Below are 12924 nucleotides of genomic sequence, written 5' to 3' on the forward strand. Positions count from 1 at the left end.
TTTAAAACACTGGTGCAAATTCACAACAAACATAAAGTAAAGGTACATAAACTGAAAATATAATGACTGGTGTTTATCATGATAAGGAGAACTCAGTGAGTACAGAACAAATCATCTGATCACCCTTGAATCATTGAGACCTATGGAATTACAGACCTTTAGGGAAATGGAATTATCAGAGGGTGACTATGATGTCAGAAAGCAAGTATGAAAATTTGTCTCAGATACTGTTCCAGAAAGGAAATCAAAACAGTCAAAACAAATTCCAATATTTTCAAATAAAACTGTCTGAGCAAAAAACTGTGTCAGTAAAATGAAACAAAATGAAGGAAAATCACAAAAAAGAAACCAGAACAATTTAACTCAAAGATGATATTAATAATGTCTGCCCACAGAAAGGCTATGAGACCTTGCTAAATTCAACAGCTCAGATACTTTCTATATTTACTCCATGAAGGGCCAGATGTGCAACCTTTTGTTTTGCGACTTGCAATTTGCAATCCGTTTAGGAATCACAAAACAAGATGTACAGCACTGTTAAGTGCACTGTTAGTGATTCTCAATGGAGTCCCAAATTACCTACCTCATTAATATTCATCAGATAGGTCGCAATTTGAGACCCCATTGGGAATGGCCCCACTCAATGGGATGGTGGTCTTCTGGGCTCAGCAGACCACCATGTCTGTGACTGCTTTTTAAATAAAGCAGTGTTTTTAATAGAGCACATTTTCCTTAAAGAAACCCAGGATGGATTTCAAACAAAAAAAATGAAAAGTTTTATTTTTATTTTTTCAGAGTAGGTAGTGGTCTGTGGGACCACTACCTGTTCTAAAAAAATATTTTCGCACCCATTCACAAAGGGGAAGGGGTCCATTGGAGGCCCCTTCCCATTTGTGAATGGGTTGCCACCAATTTGAAATTGGTGTTAACTGCAATTGTATTGCAACAGTCATTGCAGTTACAAAACAATCATACATGCCACTGCGACTCGCAATTAGGAAGGGAAGACCTTGGAACGCCCCTTACTAATTGTGGGTCGCAATCCCTAATTTGTGAGTCGGTATTTGCATGCCGGCTAGCAAAATAGGTATGGAACATTAGGAACAGTAGAAAATTCCCTTTTGCAAACGCAAAATTGTGTCGTACATCGAACCCTAAGTCATCAACATCTAGATAATGCAAATGCCCATCTTGTAGAAGAAATTATAAAAACAGCGGTTTCTGGTCACACAGGGGAAATAAGGGACAACACTATGAAAAAAAGAGTATTGATGAAGGTCTTCAGATTTAAATTTAGAATGTTTCTAGTTAGCAGTGTATCAATTAAAATGTCATAGATTATTCAGGGTTGGAAAAATGTATCTCGAATTTGGAGGGGCATCAATCAGAGGAAGGACCAGATGTCTAATGAACAAATGTCCTGTACCTTGAAGACATATTTTCACTTGAAAAAGAAGGCTGTATCAGCTTACCTAAGGTGCTTACAAATGTTCATATATTGCTGAGTCTCCCGTAATATCAGTCATAATATTGGATCAAGTGATATTACACACGTATCATTTCTGAAAAATCACAATAACTAGGAACTTTCAAATAAAGTTTGAATTATCTTCCAGTCAGACAAAAACATTTGCAAATTTGAAAGGCAGTCAGCAGTTTCAGGAAATTGGGCATAGGTGTTATTCCTGCTGAAGAAATCACAGAAGCCACAAGGGGGTGAGTACACTCTCTTTCAGCTGACTGCGCGCATAACAAGGTTTTCTGGGTGGAGGAGGTGGGCAGTGGGTTCCCCTAGGCCAGGGCGAACTTGGTAGGCAAGGTCCCTTGTGAGGCAGGCCATGTGGCACTACAACCCCACTAGTGGTAACAGCCATCTACACCTAGTCAGGCTCCTGTGACTTCCAGGGTTTAGGCCTCGTACCCCATGATCAGGTGAAATTTCTAGGAACTGTTAGTGCATGGCGTAGTGTAGAGGACTGCTCCCTGTGTGTTGTGTCCGCCAACGGTAGTGGTGTTGCATGCACTGAACATGTTTTTCTTCTGTCTTCCCCCCCTTTTTGTGGTCTCCCTGTTCTTGTGTGCAATAGCATCATCAGGCGGAGGAGCATTGGCACCGGAGCAGGAGGGAGCTGCAACCCACTTGCCCCTGGAGGGTGAAGCAACGTAGTCTGAAGCCACCAGTGGGATGGAGGGTAAGGGGAGCTCCACGACGGGGACAGGAGCATACACCAGCGACAGCGACTCCTCCTCTGATGGGAACTCCCTTGCGGTGGCGGGCACCTCTGTGCCCACCGCATCAACAGGTACAGCCGCCACCCCCCCACCAGCACTGCCCTCCCAGCAGCCCCTCAGCGTGTGTCCCGTGCCCGCTCACCCAGTAGGGTGGGCATCTCCTTCGCCCCAGGCACCTCATGCCCTGCCCCAATCAGCCCTGCTGCCCTCAGTGAGGAGGCTATTGACCTCCTGAGATCCCTCACTGTTGGGCAATCTACCACTTTGAATGCCATCCAGGGTGTTGAGAGGCATTTGCAACAAACAACCTGGAAGGCATTCATTCTGGGCAGGCGGCCCAACAGAGAGCATTTCAGGCTCTGGCCTCAGCACTGATGGCAGCCATTGTCCCTGTGTCCAGCCTCCCCCATCCAACTTGTTCAACCCAGACCCAATCCCCTGTACCTCAGCCTATCCCAAGCACACCATCAGACCAGCATGCACACACATCAACACACAAGAGTGGCTCAGGCAATCATAAGCACCACACATCCCACAGGCACTCACACAAGCACCATCCCCATGCACACACACCAACATCCACTGTCTCCCCTGTGTCCCCCTCCACGTCCTCCTCCACCCTCCCTGTCTCATCTCCACTCACACCTGCATGCACTACATCCTCAGCCACTACCTCCATCACCAGCACGCCCATCACCACACACCGCTCATGTGCAATCACCACCCCCACTACCATTCACACATCCCCTGTGTCCTCTCCCAGTGTGTCTGTGAGCCCTCCTCCCAAAGTACACAAACGCAGGCACACACCGACCCAACAGCCATCCACCTCACAACAGCCTCCGGCCCATGCACCTTCACCCAAATTCAGCAGACGTACACCTCCTACAACCACTACCTCTTCCTCCACTCCCTAACCCCCTCCATCTTCCCGTCCCAGTGTGTCTAAAAAGCTTTTCCTGGCAAACTTTGACCTCTTCCCTTCACCTCCCCCCCGTCCTTCCCCTAGGGCCAGGCTTTCCAGGTCCCAGCCCAGCACCTCAGCCACCAAATCCCAAGGCACAGTGGTGCCAGCAACTGCGGGGTCATCAAGTGCGCCACCCATCAGGGCTGCTAGTGTGCCACGTAGTGAGGGCAAGGACATTCCACCACCTGCCAAGGTGAAAAAGGTGCCCACATCCCAGAGGGAGAAGCAGAAACTACCAGCCACGAAGGGCTCAGCAAAAATAAAAGGGGATAGTGGCAAGACAACTGCGGCACCATCAAAGGTGGGGAAGGGCCAAAAGCAGAAGAGCAGGTCAGGAGAGGGCACGGTGGCACCGACTGAGGGACCAGTGTCACAACTTCTGTCCATGAGCACACCAACCTGTACAGCGGCGAACACCGCTAGATGCCCCGCCACCACAACCGCCACCTGCACCGCCACCTGCACCACCACCTGTACCGCCACCGGCACGCCTACAGCCTCAGCGACAGTCCCCAGCCTCTTCCCCAGTCGGCAGCTGTCCCAGGCTGCAGGAGAAATCCTGCTGTGTCCCTCAGCAGTTGCTGACCCATGCACAGCCGCCAGCACCGCCGCCACAGACACCGCCGCAAGCACCGCCGCCACAGACACCGCCGCAAGCACCGCCACTGTCCCCGCGACGTACTCGGACAGTGGCACCACCGCTGACATGTCTACCATCCCCAGTGGTTAGTCGTCCGAGGCTGGAGGAGAGTTCCTGGACCCTGGGCAGCTTCCATGAGGCATGACTTCCATCACTGTTTGCACCTGCAAGTGGAAGGCGAAGCCGCAGCAGTGTGGGATATGTCTCTGCCTCCCTGGCGTATCATGCTACCTGTACCTCGCAAATCTTGTGGCACTCACACCCAGGTGAAGGAACTGTACTGGCCACACTGCACGTGGAGCACTCTGGGCACCAGGGCCCCTCCAGAACCAGTGGACATATACATCCACTACCTCAGTCCTTGGCAGGATGAAGCACTCTGGGCACAATGCCCCCTCCAGAGCCAGTGGAGAGATACATCCACTACCTCAGTCCTTGGCAGGATGAAGCACTCTGGGCACAAAGCCCCCTCCAGAACCAGTGGAGAGATACATTCACTACCTCAGTCCTTTGCAGGATGAAGCATCTGGGCACAATGCCCCCTCCAGAACCAGTGGAGACTGTGGCTTTGCACTACCCAGAATAAAGCAGTGGGCAAACCACCCACTGGAAAGACTTGAGAGACTGTGGCTTTGCACTCCCCAGGATGAAGCAGTGGGCAAACCACCCACTTGAGAGACTTGAGAGACTGTGGCTTTGCACTCCCCAGGATAAAGCAGTGGGCAAACCACCCATTTGAGACTTGAGAGACTGTGACTTTGCACTCCCCAGGATAAAGCAATGGGCATGGAGCCCTCTCGTGCAGCAGTGGCGTCGTGATTTCATCTGGCTGAGGTGCCCCCTTCCCCCTCCCCCTGAGATGCCCGTATATTTTCAGTCTGATGCTCCAGCAGTGTTCTCTCTGTTTCCAGTCAGGTATCTAGTGTGGGCTTCGCCCATGCATTTTGGGCCCAGTGGTCCACGGACTTTGATTGGTACACTATCCGGACTTCTGTAGTTAGTGTACATATTTGTATAGACTGAATTTTGAATTTTGACTATCTGATTTTTCATGATTACACTGGTTACAATCATTTCCTTTTGTCCTTGCGCTCTTCCAGGGGGTCGAGGGGGGTATATATGTAATGTTGCTGCATGTATTTGTGTGTATGTTGTTGTGGGTGAGGGTGGGAGTATTGCATGTTGCGTGTGTGTGTCACTCTCTCCCCCCCCTGTGTTGTAGGTGCAGTACTCACCGTGGTCGTCGCCACTGCAGTTCGTACTCCTGGTAGATGAGAAGATACACCAACATTGGTAACACCTGCAGTTCGGGCTCCATGTCGTCCTGGTTCCTCAGGTGTCAAGAGGTGAGTGTTTTCCCTTCTGTGTACTGTTTCCGCCATGCTTTTGAATGCGTTGGTTCCGCCCCGGAAAAGGTTGCGGATAGGCGTCTTGAAATACAGTGGGCGGTACTTTGTCTTCCGCCTGTCTGTTGCCGCTGACCGCCGCAGTGTTTGTTTCTACCACATTGGCGGTCGAAGTGTTAAAGTGGCTGTCTGTGTTGGCAGTTTCCGCCATGGTCGTGATTCCATTTTTTTTTTTACCGCCAGCCTGTTGGCGGTATTACCGCCACTTCAACACCTACCGCTAGGGTTGTAATGAGGGCCTAAATGACAAAAATCTAGTGTAGGAAACCAGAGATATGATTTTTAGAAGCTTTAAGCCAAAATAGTTCTTAAAAGCTTAAAGTGCTGATTGCAGTTATCTGGTTGCACTAAACTGGGTCCAACTCAAAAGTGAAGGCCTACCATGAGCTACTGCCAGTCGGAACAGGGACCAGGTTTGTCCTGAGGAAAGTTTACCTTCTGACTTAGAATATTTTCTTGACTAAAGTCCTCATTGTTGAATCATTGGTGGGTACAGACTGGGTCAGAAGGAGGGCTTGACGATAACGGCCTGGTGAAGCTCAGGTCTTCAGTGTGAGCCTCATCTCTGGTGGGAAACGTGGCTCAGTTGCTGTCAACAACGGGAAGCTCTGAGCGGCGACGTCTGGAATCTCTTATCCGTGGTCGGATGGTTCACCTCAGTAAACTCCCTTGACATTCGGACTTACAAAATTTTCTGAAAGTCAAACTCCTTTCTACTTGGAAAATCAGTGAGTTGAATCCTTCCTGCAATTTATTGTCAATGGCTGTGGCTTCACTGTCAGTCCCAGCCTCCATTGCTACTCTGTAGGAAAAGTTCTGAAAACGTTTATGTGTCCAATTTTGCAGGTTTTATGATCTCAAGTGTACATAGTCCATCACCATCCAAGGGTCTATGATCTTATGGGCACAAATTGGGGGATAAGACTCATTCTCCCAGAAGCCACCAGCGGAGACCAAGGAAAATCAAGTTGGAACTAGTCAGCTGGGTTCTTGAAAAGGTAGGTGTTTTGCTGGTTTTGTGGTAATACAACTGACTCTTTGTGCACATTTCTTTGTCCTGGGTACAAATGGGAGCATGTCCAGCCCTCAGGGTCTCTCTACAGGTTCAGCAGGAGGTGTAGTCTTTCTTCTGTCTTCCCCATGTCTAGATGCATTCTAGAAGGTAGCCAGGACACCACATGTATGCCAGGCACTAGCTTGTGAGTGGGGAAGGCTCCCTCACCAATGGGCAAAATGCTTCCAGGGGCAACCTGACTCACTGTGACATCATGTTCTGGTTGAACAATACCACAGTGCACTGTTCTGCTAAAAATCAACACAGGAGGACAAGAGGGGCAGGCCTATCTATGAGTTTCACATGCCTGTGTGTTGTTGGGCACATTCCCCCGGCCATCCTTTCAGGAGGAAGTCACACTTCCTCCCACCCATGGTTTGTTTTGTTCCCTCTCCTGGGAGCCATTCACACCTTCTTGCATAAGGCTAGCAGTCTGCCAACTGATTGTTGGGGATTAACCCCTTTGCTGCCAGGCCTTTTCCCCCCTCAGGTGCCAAGCCTTTTTTTTGGCTGCTTTGGCAGTTCGTGCTTAGGCCCTCATAACTTTTTGTCCACAAAAGCTATCCACGCCAAATTTGTGTCCTCTTTTTCCAACATCTTAGGAATTCTTGAGGTACCCAGACATTTTTGGGTTCCCCTGCAGGAGACCAAGAAATTAGGCAAAATACAGCAAAGATGTTGTTTCTTTAAAATAGAATGGGGACAAAGGGCTGCAGAAGAAGGCTTGTGTTTTTTTCCTTGAAAATGGCATCAACAAAGGGTTTCTGGTGCTAAAATCACCATCTTCCCAGCTTTCAGGAACAGGCAGACTTGAATCAGAAAACCCCATTTTTCAACACAGTGTTGGCATTTTACTGGGACATACCCCATTTTTAACTCTTTTTTTGTGCTTTCAGCCTCGTTCCAGTTAGTGACAGAAATGGGTGTAAAACCAATGCTGGATCTCAGAATGCTAAATATTTCTGAAAAGTAGACAAAATTCTCAATTCAGAAAAGGGTAATTTGTGTAGATCCTACAAGGGTTTCTACAGAAAATAACAGCTGAAATAAAAAAATATTGAAACTTAGGTGAAAATAAATGGCAATTTTTCTCCACGTTTTACTCTGTAACTTTTTCCTACGATGTCAGATTTTTTTAAAGCAATATACTGTTACATCTGCTGGACTCTTCTGGTTGTGGGGGTATATAGCGCTTGTAGGTTCATCAAGAACCCTAGGTAACGAGAGCCTATAAATGAGCTGCACCTTGCAATGGGTTTTCATTCTATACACCGGTAAACAGCAATTCATTTGCTGAAAAATAAAGAGTGAAAAATAGGTATCAAGAAAACCTTTTCATTTCCAAAATGGGCACAGGATAAGGTGTTGAGAAGCAGTGGTTATTTTCACATCTCTGAATTCCGAGGTGCCCATACTAGCATGTGAATTACAGAGCATTCCTCAAATAGGTGACTTTTTTACACTCGGTTTTACATTTGGAAGGGAAAAATTTACAGAAAGACAAGGGACAATAACACTTGTTTTGCTATTCTGTGTTCCCCCAAGTCTCCCGATAAAAATGGTACCTCACTTGCGTGGGTAGGCCTAATGCTTGCGACAGGAAACGCAACATGGACACATCACATTTTTACATTGAAATCTGACATGTTTTTTGTAAAGTGCCTAGCTGTAGAGTTTGGCATCTAGCTCAGCCGGCACCTAGGGAAACCTACCAAACCTGCACATTTTTTAAAACTAGACACATAGGGAAATCCACGATGGGGTGACTTATGGGGCTCTCACCAGGTTCTGTTACCCAGAATCCTTTGCAAACCTCAAAATTTGGCCCAAAAAATACACTTTTTCCTAACATTTCGGTGACAGAAACTCCAGAAGCTTGAGAGGAGACACAAATTTCTTTCCACCCAGCGTTCCCCCATGTCTCCCGATAAAAATGGTACCTCACTTGTGTGGGTAGGCCTAGCGCCCGCAAAAGGAAAAGCAACAAAACACAATGTGGAAACATCACATTTTTACATTGAAATCGGAAGTGTTTTTTGCAAAGTGCCTAGCTGTGGATTGTGGCCTCTAGCTCAGCCAGCACCTAGAGAAACCTACCACACCTGCACATTTTTGAAAACTAGACACCTAGGGGAATCCAGATGGGGTGACTTGTGGGGCTCTCACCAGGTTCTGTTACCCAAAATCCTTTGCAAACCTCAAAATGTGGCCCAAAAACTATTTTTCCTCACATTTCAGTGACAGAAAGTTCTGGAATATATGAGGAGCCACAAATGTCCCTCCACCCATCGTTCCCCCAAGTCTCCCGATAAAAATAGTACCTCACTTGTGTGGGTAGGCCTAGCGCCCGCGACAGGAAATGCCCCAAAACACAACGTGGACACATCATATTTTCCCAAAGAAAACAGAGCTGTTTTTTGCAAAGTGCCTAGCTGTGGATTTTGGCCTCTAGCTCAGCCGGCACCTAGGGAAAACTACCAAACCTGAACATTTTTGAAAACTAGACACCTAGTGGAATCTACGATGGGGTGACTTGTGGGGCTCTCACCAGGCTCTCTTACCCAGAATCCTTTGGAAACCTCACAATTTGGCCAAAAATACACTTTTTGCTCACATTGTGGTGAAAAAAAAAGTTCTGCAATCTGTGAGGAGCCACTAATCTCCTTTCACCCAGCGTTCCCCCAAGTCTCCTGATAAAACTGGTACCTCACTTGTGTGGGTAGGCCTAGTGACCGTGAAAGGAAATGCCCCAAAACACTACCTGGACACATCATAATTATCAAATACAAGGCTACCTGTTTTTGCGGGGGCCTGCTTTTTCGGTCCTAGGCTCAGCGGCCATACAGGGAAACCTACCAAACCCAGACATTTCTGAAAACTAGACACCCAAGGAGTCCAGTGAAGTGTGACTTGCGTGGTTCCCCCAATGTTTTTTTACCCAGAATCCTCAGCAAACTTCAAATTTAGCTAAAAATCTCATTTTCCCCACATTTCTGTGTGGGATCACTGCACCCGGACAAATACCACCTAACGTTCCCCTCAGTTTCCCGGTAAAAATGATACCTCACTTGTGTGGGTGGGCCAAGTGCCTGTGACAGGGAAGAGCCAAAAACATGTTGAAATTGGCTCAGCTTTGTATCACACATTTTGCATGACACCTTCCAGCTGAGGGCAGCTTTTCTTCCTCAGCTCTTCAGCTCTTCTCCAGGCAGAGGTTCCTCTTGGTTTCCAGAAGTGTTCTTAAGTCTGTGGTTTTGGGGGCCTATCTTATGCCCATTTTGCCCTTTGAAGTAGGTTTACTTCAAAGAAAAGTCTCTCTTGTTTGTGAAATCCTGCCTTGCTCAGGCCAGGCCCCAGACACACAACAGGGGGTTGGAGACTGCATTGTGTGAGGGCAGGCACAGCCCTTTCAGGTGTAAGTGACCACTTCTCCCCTCCCTCCTAGCACAGATGGCTCACCAGGATATGCAGGCTACACCGTAGCTCCCTTTGTGTCACTGTCTAGTGAGAGGTGCAACCAGCCCAACTGTCAAACTGACCCAGACAGGAAATCCACAAACAGGCAGAGTCACAGAAATGGTTTAAGCAAGAAAATGCTCACTTTCTAAAAGTGGCATTTTCAAACACACAATCTTAAAATCAACTTTACTAAAATATGTATTTTTAAATTGTGAGCTCAGAGACCCCAAACTCCACATGTCTATCCGCTCCCAAAAGGAATCTACATAGCCCCAATGTTAACCTATGGGAGGGACAGGCCTTGCAAAAGTGAAAAACAAATCTACCAGTATTTCACTGTTAGGACACATAAAACACATTACTATGGCCCTCATTACAACATTGGCAGTAAATGCCGCTTACCGCCGTGCAGAAGACCGCCAACATACCGCTGCGGCTGTGGAAATCCGCTACAACTATTTGGACCCACATGCCGGAATCTGCAAAACTCTAGACACCCACACAAGTCTCCCACACCAAAGGTCAGTCATAAACTGGCGATAACAAAACCTCCTTCGTCACGCCAACAGGAATACGCCCACACTATCACGACCCACGAATCAATGCGGCAGTCTTTCAACCACGGTATTCCATTGGCGGCACACACCGCTGTGCTCAAGATACACACACATTTACAAAACACAACCACATTGGATAAATCGAAATACACACACCTGATACACATACACACACCACACCCACACACTCAATGCAATATAAAACACACCCCCACATCACCCACAAACCCCTACGACAAAAATTGAGAACGAAGCACAAAGAGAGACACCACCATCAACAAACTAGCATCCACAGGCACACAACACCATCACTCACACAACATCCACGCACCTCATACAACACACACAAACACATCCCCTCACACATCACAACACACACCACCTCAGACATCACCCACACCACACCATGGCACTGCAAAGACACCCCAGATTCTCTGATGAGGAGCTCAGGGTCATGGTGGAGGAAATCGTCCGGGTAGAGCCACCGCTATTCGGATCACAGGTGCAGCACACCTCCATTGCTAGGAAGATGGAGCTATGGCGCAGAATCGTAGATAGGGCCAATGCAGTGGGACAGCACTCAAGAACACAGGATGACATCAGGAAGAGGTGGAACCACTTACGGGGGAAGGTGCGTTCCGTGGGCTCAAGACACCAGATTGCAGTTCAGAGGACTGGCGGTGGACCCCCATCTCCTCCCCCACAACTAACAACATGGGAGGAGCAGGTCTTGGCTATACTGCATCCTGAGTGCCTCGCAGGAGTAGCAGGAGGAATGGACTCTGGTAAGTCAAATCTTAACTATGACATCCCCCACCCTACCTGCATGCTATCACATACCCCCACCCTCACCCTCACCCCATCACTCCAACACCTCACATATGTCCCACTATCACAAACCACCCATCCCAACACCAAGCCCTGCATGCAACACCAAAGCATGGACACCCATCACCAAAGCATGTCCACTCCAGATACCCACACAGATCCCCAAACCAAATATCACACAAGGTCCTAGACAAGAATGTAAGCACTGGGGTACAGTGTTAACCACCCATTGCACACAATGGCACACACAGATGCAATAATCATGCCTTTACACCCCTGCAGGACCCCTACCCAACGTCACTGGACAGGAGGTTCCAGACTTGTCCACCCCCCCACAGAAGAGGCCCACAGTGAGGACAGCAGCTCTGCCCAACTGGATCTAGATGACCAGCCCGGCCCATCTAGGACCTCGGGACAGTCGGTTCCCCACACAGTGGCACATGCCACCACAGAGCCTTCCCCCCCTCAGGAAACACCAGCACAGCACCCACCCAGTGGGCCCATACCTCTGTCCCCAGGACACGTCAAGCAGCAGTGTGTCCACCACAACAGGGAACCCAGGCAAACCCACAAACCCAAGAACATCAGGAACCTGGGGGCAGTGGCAGTGGGCACACGGTTCAGGGGACAGAGGAACAGGAAAACAGGGGAACTGGGAGGACTGCTGTGTGACAGGGGGAGGACAGGCCCAGGGAACCCACTCTCCACGAGGCCCTCTCCAATATCATGGTAGCGTACCATCATTCCCAGGAGACTATGGCAACGGTACTGGCCAAGCTTCAGGAGACCCAGCGGCTGCAGGAGGAACAGTATTTGGGGATGAGGGAGGAACTCACGTCCATCAACACCACCCTGGTCACCATTGTAGGGGTGCTGATGGACCTTGTGAACACCAGGAGGGACACTGTGGCACAACAAGGGGCCCCTGACACTAGCCTCGATGATGAACTGCCCACCACCTCCGACGTCGCTAGTGGACAGGAGGCACCGCCACAGGACCACAGTGTGGTGTATTGCCATATCACACGCAGGCAGTCTCCACAGTGACGCTGGATTGTTGATTGTGCGCGGTCTCCAGGGAGAGACGCGAGCGAAGGGAACGGCAAGGAGAACAACGGTTGTAATTAGCTGAATGGCTGGGGCAATCTATAATAAACAAGATTCATACCTTAAATGCTTCCGTTTCAAGAAGTTTGTTGAAGAGCCCAATATCACACTGGCAACAAGGGTGGCTCAACATTGCCTTAACATCGCAGCAAGAATGAAATAAAGACAGCAGGCGGCGGTTTCGTCGATCGTAATCTGGCGTTTGATGCGCTGCATCCTGAGGCTCCCAGTTCTTCCCTACAGCATGTTGGTGAGTCGCATTTTTGGTCCGGCCATTAGTTGAACTTTTACACATCTGCTAATTACATTAAGGAGGCCGCATTTTCAAACGCGAAGAGTGTGAAGCAGTGGAGTGCCCCGGAGTTGAGTCTCGGTTGGAAGCTGTGCTCTGGTTTCCAGTTTCCTGGAGGCGTGGATTAGGAGTTCTTGCCCTTAAAGGGATCGTCGTGGAAACAGTCTTAAAGGGGAAGTTTTCCCTTGCCCTTAAAGGGATTGTCAAATGCTGTCTTAAAGGGGAGAAGTAAAGCTGGATTTTGGTGTACATCTCAAGATACATTACCATAACGGTGTTAACTGGATACGGTGACAGGCACACCTCCAACATTTAATAGTTCATTTACCTGTCGTGTACATAACACGGTGACAGGCACACCCTCAAAATTCTAATAAGGCAC

The sequence above is a fragment of the Pleurodeles waltl genome, chromosome 4_1 (genome assembly GCF_031143425.1).
Source record: "Pleurodeles waltl isolate 20211129_DDA chromosome 4_1, aPleWal1.hap1.20221129, whole genome shotgun sequence".
NCBI classification, from domain to species: Eukaryota; Metazoa; Chordata; class Amphibia; order Caudata; family Salamandridae; genus Pleurodeles; species Pleurodeles waltl.